The sequence below is a fragment of the Papaver somniferum genome, chromosome 9, assembly GCF_003573695.1.
Source record: "Papaver somniferum cultivar HN1 chromosome 9, ASM357369v1, whole genome shotgun sequence".
In the NCBI taxonomy this organism is placed as follows: Eukaryota; Viridiplantae; Streptophyta; class Magnoliopsida; order Ranunculales; family Papaveraceae; genus Papaver; species Papaver somniferum.
In genome coordinates, this window is record NC_039366.1 from 203,047,708 (window position 1) to 203,056,830 (window position 9,123).

The 9,123-nt window shown below is 38.0% G+C and overlaps 1 long non-coding RNA gene and 1 pseudogene across 3 annotated transcripts; one reads left to right on the plus strand and one right to left on the minus strand.

The window, feature by feature from the left end:
- Positions 1 to 384: 384 nt before the first annotated feature.
- On the plus strand, positions 385 to 1,646 carry LOC113307947. Of its 3 annotated transcripts, none has more exons than XR_003339385.1 (5): positions 385 to 398; positions 636 to 764; positions 994 to 1,222; positions 1,337 to 1,399; positions 1,513 to 1,646. It is a non-coding gene; the product is annotated as an uncharacterized LOC113307947 (long non-coding RNA). The 3 variants fall into 3 exon arrangements; XR_003339386.1 differs by having other exon boundaries at positions 994 to 1,215; XR_003339387.1 differs by having other exon boundaries at positions 386 to 398; positions 640 to 764.
- A 709-nt stretch (positions 1,647 to 2,355) lies between these two features.
- LOC113307545 lies at positions 2,356 to 4,453 on the minus strand (annotated as a pseudogene).
- Positions 4,454 to 9,123: the final 4,670 nt, after the last annotated feature.

Here is a 9,123-nt window from a genome sequence, read left to right on the forward strand (position 1 = left end):
ACAGTAGGTTTCGGATAACAAGGTCGGTCTTCGATGAGGCCGATTGACATTGGGTAAGATTGTCTGCATCTCACTTTTAGGATCTTCGATCTAAACTGGAGGAATTCTTCAATGCACAAATGGCTTACTTGTGCGGATAGAATAGAAATCATGGTAACTCAGACTCCAGTCTTCATTTTTATTTTTCTTCTCTCTTTTATGTTGGTTTGCTTACTTTTCTTGAATTTTTGAGCTTACAACAGATGCTCGGTAAGCTTCATAGTTTCTTAAACAAAGAGATTCCAGAAAACATGATTGCGAGGATTTCACATGGCTACATATAGTTCCCAATTCTCAAAGGCTGTGGCTCATGAAAACATGACTGCGAGGCAACGACAATTAAGAAAAAAGGAATTTAGGTAACTCACTCTGTCTCTCTCTTTCTCTTAGTTCTTTATTACTAATTTCAACTTGTAGTTGATTCTTCCTGCCAATCTTACATGCTCAAGAGTTACGACAACAATGCCACTCAGTCTTAGTTACATAACCACTTCTAGGACAATGATACTGCCAAGGGAGCTAGTGTTTATTTGTGCAATGATGTTGTGCTTATTTCAGTATGGGTGAAGAAGATGTGTTTGACCTTTACTTTGTAGGAAGACTGGTGGAGATGAGGAACGAATGGCAGCCATTGCAGCTTACATGAAGCTTAATTGGCAGGGCCTTCAGAAGAAGGTTGTCTTTGTTACTGTTATTACAGATCTCAACACCTTCCATCGCACATGGTGAGTTCCTTATTCTTATTAGTGTGAATTAGTACATATGTTGCTTTCACGTTATCAGATCAATTATTCAAACTTTCCTTTCAAATGAGTGAATCATTTTATCAGAAGAATATTTTAGACCATGCCTTTGATGTACAAAAATGGAATCAGTTTATTCATAATACGAACGAACCATAGTTTGCTTGAGGATGATCTGTGAGCTTATACAATCATTCTTTTTTTGTTTCAGGTTCAACACTGGTGTCAACCAATGCTACTTCCCTTCGGACGAGGTTGCCAAGAGGGCGTTGGTTGATGGCCTAGAGTCTTCCCAGATTCGCGTGTTTGGTTTGCCCGTCAGGCCCTCGTTTTTTCGGCTGTAAAGAAAACTGCAAGAGCTCTCGACGAAGCACTATTCAGTGCAGAACTTGGTAAACCAATTGGACAGATCACCATGGAAAGTCCAGTAAAGGTAATAGGTAATTCACTTGTTCTGTATATCTAACTATGTAGTCAAGTGGGATTGTTTTTTTATAAAATCAATTTTAGATGCTTTTACTGGAGTCAATAACAGTTTTCTTTGTTCACCACAGATCAGATGATTCGAGACCCAAATGGAGAAATGGATGGGTGCTTGTGACTGCATTATAACCAAAGTATGGAGACACATTTCTTCTTATTAGTATTTTCCTGGAAACCCATTGGTTACTTTATCCATCTTTACTTGCATTGTCTTGTTTTTAGTTCTTATGATTATTATTTTTTGTAGGCTGGACTTGGAACAATTGCGGAGGCCTTGATAAGGGGCCTTCCAATCATGAAGCAATGGCTAGGCAGTTGTATTGCAGGCTCTGGTGTTGTGTTGGTGCAGTCGGTGTGTCCAAGGGCTAGAAAGGTTTTACTAAAACAAAAGTGTTACATTTTTATTTTTTTTTGGTGTTGAAGTTCTGTAAAACTGATATTATGTAGTAACAAACAACAGATCTTGTCTTTTTTTTAAGAAATGATGTAAATGATCTATGTGATATCATAAAACTTGATTCAGTTTTTAATTTGGTTCATAATTTGTTTTAGTATCAATTTTAATTGTAATTTTAATTTTAATTTCAATTTGGGATTATCTAAATCGAAATCGGCCAGATACTTCCGGCACCGGCAAAAAGTTTGGTAGCTCAAAAATATAAGCAACCAACTTCAGGTATTTCACTTGCTCTATTATTATGGTTGGTCTATCTATGAAGCGATCGGCGTTTCACTTGCTCTACTATGGTTGGTCTATCTATGAAGTGATCAACGTTTTACTTGTTGTATTTTGGTTGGTCTAGCTTTAAAGCGATCACTATTTTGCTTGCTCTAGGGAGGTCGGTTTAGCCATGAAGCAATTAAGAAAAAAGACGCTACATGATAGTTGCTTGATTACTAAAGCGATTGCCTAGCTGCTCTAGACTTGTAGAAATCCCACCTTTAGCAACTCGAGAGCGAGAGCCAAATTAAGTCGCTTTAAGGGTTAGAGCGACTCAATATGGGCTTTTCCAACCAAAAATGCCTGGTCGCTTAATCCAACTTTTCTTGTAGTGTGATAATTGAAACCAGCTTCTAAAGAAATCCGTGCCACCACAAACGAGTTACTGGCTTCCCTGGAAATTACAAACGAGATATATAGAGAATATCCAGCTAAAACAGCCATACAACAGACAGAATGATCAAGAGAAGATAACTAAAAGAGACCAAAACAGAACATCCATCTCAATTGTGTAAAACAATGCTAAGTTAAGTATTCGCGAAAACATGAACTGTTTTCGGAACCCCGCAAATTTCAGTTACGAGCCGTAGTCGCTCAAGATCCATATTAGCACCGCTGGTTATCGCCACAACGTTTTCACCCTTGAGACCATAGTACTTGCAGTATGCTTCTGCTCCAGCTAGCGCAAGTGCTCCTGCTGGTTCTAGGATGCACTTCTTCTCCTCAATTACATCCTTTATTGATGCACAAACTGCATCACTGCTAACAAGAACTACCCCATCTATCAGCTCCTGGCATAGGCGGAAAGTTTCCTCTCCGACAACACTTATAGCAACCCCGTCTATAAAACTACCAACTTGGTCCAACATGATTCTCTCTCCATGATGTAAAGACAGAGCCATTGCATTTGCATCATACGGCTCTACCCCAATGATCTTTACCTGCATAGGCACAATAGAAAAGTATGCATGTGTTTCAGAAAAATGAAAAAGCCTAAGTTCTTTTAGTATTGAGTCTGGATGAACTAGTACTTGTCTGAAGAACAATTACAAATTTTGACCAACCATCAGCAAAAACCAAAAATGACACCCTCAGGACAAGTGTGTCAGCTTTACCACAATGAACATTGAAGCGGCTAGAACTATAGAGGTCAAGTGACTAACTAACCTCAGGAAAAACCATCTTTGCATATGCTGCAACTCCAGCGATTAGGCCACCACCACCTATAGGTGCAAAAATGGCATGCAATGGTTCCTTAGCCTGACGGAGAATTTCCATACCAACTGTTCCTTGCCCCATTATGACATGGGGATGATCAAACGAAGGGACAAATGTTCGTCCTTCTAATCGACTCTTCTCTTTGGCATATAATTGTGCCTCATGATATGAGGCTCCGACAAGGACAGCTTTAGCACCTAATTTTTGAACAGACTTCCACTGAAAAAAAAAACACCTAACTTTAGATTTTCTTTTTCTCGTAAATTAGCAATATTACAAGTAGAAAATTATAATGAACAAAAAGGATTACCACAGAAAATTAAATAATTAAGCTAAACGGTGTAATTAAGGAATTGAAAACCAACCTTTATTTCTGGTGCTGTTACAGGCATGACAACCACAGCATGACAGCCCAGTCTCTGAGCCGCCAGTGCAACACCTAGGGCATGGTTCCTGAAGATGAACAAATCACACCACGGCCTTGCTCATCCTCCGAAAGCTTTGCCATCATATTATAAGCTCCTCTGAGCTTGAATGAAAAAACCTATAAGAAATCAAAAAAACACCATTAGTTTACCCGTTGAAATTGTAGAAACTTCAACACAACGACAATACTTCGGACATATACTGAGCATAGAGTTGTCTAGAGAATTGTTTTCTCAAGTATCACAACTATAAACTACATTTCCAACACCACCAGTTAAAACCCACATTTATTTTTTTGACAGAAAAGAGCAAAGTAGATTGAAAAGGTTCTAAGTCTCAAAAGTGACAAATTCAAACCATGTGACAAATTCAAACCATGAAAGATATCAGAAAAGCAAACAAGAAGAAGAATCCTTACAGGTTGGAGATCTTCTCTTTTCAGCAATACATTATTGCCCACCCTTTCAGAGACAGTTTTTGATCGTTGCAGAGGTGTTTCTACTGCAACATCATAAACCTTGGATGACAAAATGTTTGTTAAGTAAGTGATGTTATCTGGAATACCACCAATACCTTTAGAAGCTACACCAAGAAACCCACTCTCATAAGTTAACGAGTGGGGCGATACCAACAAGGGTAAAGAAGAAGTGTGTTGATCAAAAGAAGAAGAAGAAGTGGCAGAGCTAGAAGTTGATGATCTCCGTGATATGCTTCGAAAAGCAGTAATACTGCTACAGGGTTTCTTGAACAGCTTCCAAGTGAGTGTAGGCATGGTGGCTAAGTAGAGACTTTCTTTCTTCTTCTTTCTCTCTGCAAGGTCTCTCTGTTGTTACTTTTTTTCTTAGAGAGTACTGTAATATTAAGTGTTGAATTTATAGTTAGAATACAGAAGGGAATAGAAAATAAAGCTGATTTGTGATCAACACAGTTGTTGCAAAAGGAGTAGTAGGTAATGTATCATCCATCCGTTCATTTCTACTTAAGATGGCCAGTAATGACACCATTATTTGTTTCAGATTTCCGTTTTGGGTAATACATTGAAAGACCATGTGCGCTTGGTACTTTGTATCTATCGCTCTCAGACGATATACCTCTTGCATTGGTCTCGCAACCAACAGAAACAGATAATACCCATAGCAAAATTATGCTGCTAAACTCTAGTGCTATTTGAAGCATTCTTCTACTCTCCCTATCACCATTGTGAAAGTATATATTCTCTCCGTCCCACTATTAAGTGACCTAGTTGAAGTTTGCACAAATTTTAAGAAAGCAAAGGAAAAGAGATTTTTAAGCATTTTTTACGATAATAATTAATGGAATTTTGAAATGATTTATCTCACAAATTACACCACGGATGTTCGCAAACTGTATACCATTGAAAAGCATTTTAAAACACCTACGCAACGAACATAAACATGCCTATCAAATTATGCATATTTCTTATAATCAATTAAAAGAATAATTTTAGAAATATCTCCTTGTTTAGTGATATAGGTCATTTAATGATGGGACAAAATTAAAAACCAAATAGGTTACTTAATGGTTGGACGGAGGGAGTATCTATTTGGTCCCCCAATAACTGAAAAAGGTCCGTCGGCTGCCATCCAAAATGATGTCTGGCAATTCTCGTGAATGGGACTGGGAAGCGGTTCACTTGCTTTTCCTGCCCAACGGTTCAAGTTGATGTCTAGAGACTAGAAATGAAAATGATGATTTCCTTGGAAACACAGCTAAAGTCAATAACTTTAGCCTGAAGGAGCGTAAGTAAGGGCAAAACTTATATGCTACTAAGCCAAATGTAAGTGTGTATTTTCTGACTTGGCTCGTGAGGGCTTTACCAACCAACCTAGAAGGAAAAGAATTTGTATATATTAGTGAACAGCATTTGTATATAGATGTGTCATCACTGGATGACATTAGTGAACAGCTCAAAAATATTTCCGTAAATTCAAGATGTTAATCTTCATTTATGAGCGATGACTTTTACACAGGGACATGTGCACCAAAATTAAGTTACTTTCAAAGTCATATAGACCAACCATATGCAAGGGTCTTCTTTTTTCTTCCGTGTAGTATTTCGTATGATAAGGAGTACTTAATCTTGGATTAAGTTATACCTAAGCATATTATAGTACCTGCAAAATCATTAACATCATCAATTATTGCTAATGCCTAAATGCATTCTCAAAATATTATCTTGACCAAACTTATTTTCTATCCCAACAAAGTTCGCCAGCACCAAGCCTTAATATAAAAGCTAAATCCTAACAACTCAACGTAATACCCGCCATATTAACATTGCATATGAAAATAAATAGCTCCATACAAACAAAATATCAGACTATATCATACCTTCATTTGAGGGTTCTATACTTGATATAGGTACCAACAGAAGTAGCATTTGATATTGCCAAGGTAGCCTCACCAGTTTGAAGTAGATGGATAAGAGAGGCTATGATATAAGCTGATGCCTGATACGACAGCTTGTCTAATTCAGAAAGGTACAAATAGTTTATTACAGACATAGACAAGGATCAAAAGTCTAAATATGAATACACATTATAACCTGAATCTGATCCTTGTTTCTATGCTGTCATGTTACTTTGAAATGCTAACAAGCTTCCTTCTTGATGTTCTTACTCTCTTACATATTTAACAACATATGATTAGGTAATGAATAGAAGCCTGTATTTGCAGCATTGAAAACTGGTTCTGGTGAGGGGAGTAAATTCTACGCAAGCTCCATATTATAGTTGTTTAGGTGCTAGTATTGAGATAAAACATATGCAATCCTATGATAAAAACTGACAACACATTAGCTGCAAACAGCAGTTCCAGATGTATTTATATAAACATGCTTAACACTACATTAATTCTACACTCTTTCAAACAAATTAATACTGGAGATTAAATATCAGCAATAAAGATAAAAAGCAAAGAAGATATCACTACTGGCTGGGTATTGGTTAACTTTAGATGAATCTAGCATAAAATTCCCCTTGGGTTTGCTAAAATTTATGGTTCAGCACTTCAGCAGTAAACTGTACTAACCATTTGCCAATATATAACTGTTATACAAGCTAGAATTCAAGTCACTCGAGTCAGCTTACCTTCGTGAATAATAAGCTTTCTAAAAGTTCAGAGGATCAAACTTGATGATAAGTATATTGGTGGACCTTTGTTACCAACAAATCCAAATTTGCCTGTTTTGATATCCTTGCTGATAAGATGGATGGTAGACTTCACGGTTGGAAGTCCATTTCTCTCTGCCCACCTGGCCGTGGCATCATGGCTAAATCTGTTCTTGAAACAATTCCTATCTACTCTCTGTCCACCTTTATTATCCCTAAAGCTATTACTAAACCTGTCATTAGTAAAATTAGGGACTTCTGGTGTGGTGGGGGAAAATCAGGAAAAAGAAAGGAATCTATCTCAAATTCTGGAAGGGCCTATGCAAGAGTAAAGAAAATGGAGGAAATGGGCTCAAGGACCTTGACAAAATGAAAATCTCCCCTATAGCCAAAAATGGTTGGAGCCTTTTCCACCAGCCAAATTCCATCTACTCCACCAAAACTATGAAGGCTAGGTATTTTCCGGACACCAATCCTTGCCATGCTTCGTGTAGCTCTTCCGCCTTTTGGGCTAGGAAAGGAGTGCATCAGGGGATCATGCTTATTAAAGAGCATAGTACTTGGGAGGTTGGGAATGGCCAAAGTATTCATATTTGGAAGGACAACTGGATTCCAAATATGGAATCTTTACCTACCCCTCCTCTCTTGTCGCTGAATTGCTAACCCCCACGGGCTGGAACATTCAGCTGATAAATGCTTTGTTTGATTGGGAAACTATCAGAGTCCTATCCATCTCCCCTAATGTTAGTGATGCTCCTAGATGATCTAATAATGCCCAGGGCATTGTCACCAGAAAATCTCTGTATGATCGTTTGGACAATAAGAAGCAACAACCAAATAACCCCCTAGCTAGAAAAATCTGGAAAATGGAAGTCCTTCCAAGATCCAGTACTTCTTATGGAAGCTCAAGACTGAAATACTACCTTTCAGAACTAAGCTTGCTAGCTTGGTTAAGGATGCCAATCCCACCTGTGTCGTGTGTGACCAGTCCTTAGAAACAGGAGAACATCTCTTTATGCATTGTGGTTTCACCAAAGCTATTTGGTCTCTGTGAAACATTAACCTAGATAACTACTAGGAATTTTACCTCTACTAAGTTCACCTTGTCAGTATGAGCCTTGGGCTGATGTTTGTGCTACTATCTGTTGGAATGTGTGGAAGGCTAGGTGTGAGAAGGTTTTTCAAAACAAAAAGCCAAACCCTAGAGCTACTGCAACTGCAAACCTCATCAACCAAACTCTGGCAGACAATACTAAAATTAGAATAAAGGGAATTGATAGGATTATTTCAGTCACTAATGCAGACAATAATCTCTGGACTCTGGCTTTCTTTCCTTTTACAATTCAAGGACTGAACTCACTGGTTTGGATGCTATTATTTGAGATTCTCAAGGGAACACCATTGGCATTCAGAAGAACTTCAGGAACGAGAATTCAAGGAAAAGAAGAAGCAGATTGCCTAGCTTCCAAGGAAGCTCTTCAGTCTAGTTGACTCGAACACTTCTGATTCACTCGACTGAGGAACTAAACTACCTGCAAGATATGCATCTAGTTCTGCAATTGGCACATCAAAAATCATGCCGTCTGATGTTTCCCTTTACATCAGCTGAAAGAGCAAGATCTTTCACTGCCTCTACCTGATGTTCAGGAAAAAATATCCTCATGATAACAGAAAACAAACTGGAGTACAAACATGGGTCGAGAAACATAAAACTTATGGATGAGCCTAGAAAATATAGCAAACGCTAAACATGATCAAGGAACAAACTTCTCACTGACTCTTCCAGAAAATACACATTACATTAACACTGAACTAAACTTCAAACTGACAACAACAATAACAACATAAAACGACCTACTTCTAGAAAAATAAAATTGGTAAAACTGATCATATTAGATATTTGAGGCTCCTTGAAATGCAATTAATCTGTACAATAAAGTAGATGAATGAAGAGAAGAAGCGCATAAAGCTTCAAGTACTCACGGTGGTTAATAAATTAGTTCGGCAGCATTCAAATCTGCACCGCGACATAGTTGTCCATATCTTGACGAACAACTTACTGTTTATTTTAGTACATCCTGCACTAACCCAGTCATTTTGGTAAGCTAACGTATATGATGGATTACGAAAGGTATAGTTCCAATATCCAATTTGCTGAAGCATACCGATGATTTGGCAAGCACACCTACTCCAGAAGTTTAATAAACTCCACAGCTTCTGCTGACTAAAATGCTGGAATAACACTGGATCCAAAACGGCCCTCCCAGCACACAGAACAACGCTATCGGCTTACACATCTTGTGGTGGCTCACACTAAACAACAAGTTAAGGAAATATTAATATACGAGGCTCAACAACCAAA